Consider the following 1,422-nt stretch of genomic DNA (forward strand, 5'->3'; position numbering starts at 1 on the left):
CACATTTATTTATTTCCGTGGACTTTTATTTCATAATGCCACATTTATTTATTTCCCACTCTATATGTTGCCAATTATTTTCTGCAAATTAGAGGGCCGTGGCTATCTTTTTACATTCAGAACAGAGCTGTGGGCTCTACCCAGTCACCTATTCTGGGGTAACTGAACCACCAACTAGCGCTGACCTGACAGAGCAACACGACTGGTAGCTCGCGGGGCCCTGTACCCAGCACACAGTCTACTTTTCTGGGGAAACTAGACCACCAACTACCGCTGACTTTGCCGGTTGGTCTGTTTCCACTGCGAGCTGACACTGGGACTGCCCATTTCTCCGGCGCTCCATTGTTCCAACCTCTCAATAACCCGAAAAATTCCTTTTGGTCCTATAGCCCACTAGCCCCAGTTACCCCAGAATAGGTGACTGTGTGCTGGGTGAGCTCCATGAGCTGCCGGTCGTGGTGCACTCTCATTTCGCCAGCCTTTTTTTGCCCATGGCTCTGCTCTGAATGTGAAAGATAGACACGCCCCCTGATTTGCATTTAAGAATTGGAAATATATAGAGCAAAATAAATAAATGTGGCCATAGGAAATAACAGTACCATGTATTTATTGCCTCATTTATTTATTTCATGATGTATTTCAAAGGCATTTATTTATTTCATGATGTATTTCAAAGGAATTTATTTATTTATTCATGTATTTATTTATGTATTTATTTAATATTGAATAAAACGACGTTCCATACAGGCCTACTGAATGAATCGTTGAGTGTTTCATCATGGGACTTAAAAACTTGGTATTTTATCCCGGTGGATTTGGTTTGGCAGGATGTAATGAAAGCGCTTTGCTCACTCCCTTGTAATCATTATCTTTCAACTTCAATTTTAAAGTTGAAGTTGGGAAATGTTTGTGTCAAAATATATTATCTAGTGTTCTAGCTAAATCGTCCATGATTAAGGTTCCCCTAAATCCACTAGCATTGTTCTTGTCCAAAAACACTTTTCCACAGATCTTTTTCCTTTACTGACAGACCTAATGCAATCTTGACAATAGGTTTATTTCTGACCATTTACTCTCAATTTCTGTTGCTAGGCAGCCAGTGGTTATGTGCAGGTGTATTTTTCCTGAGAACAACTTGTTGTCCAGCCTGACAGCATGTGTCAGAACCTGCACATAATAGAGAGGCAGGATCAGCACCTACTGTAGCTGAGAGTTTGGGTTAACCCTCATGTTGTCCTCGGGTCAAATTGACCCGTTTTTTCTATATCAATGTTCTTTTTAATTCCCCAAATAACATGGTTGATTCCAAACAATGCTCTTTGGCAAGTACAAATCTCTACTTTCATTTGAAAAAACAATTGAAATGCTTAAATGATTAAAAGTTGACATATTCCAGTCTGTGATTATCCATCAACATACTTT

This window comes from Etheostoma spectabile, chromosome 2, assembly GCF_008692095.1.
Source record: "Etheostoma spectabile isolate EspeVRDwgs_2016 chromosome 2, UIUC_Espe_1.0, whole genome shotgun sequence".
In the NCBI taxonomy this organism is placed as follows: domain Eukaryota; kingdom Metazoa; phylum Chordata; class Actinopteri; order Perciformes; family Percidae; genus Etheostoma; species Etheostoma spectabile.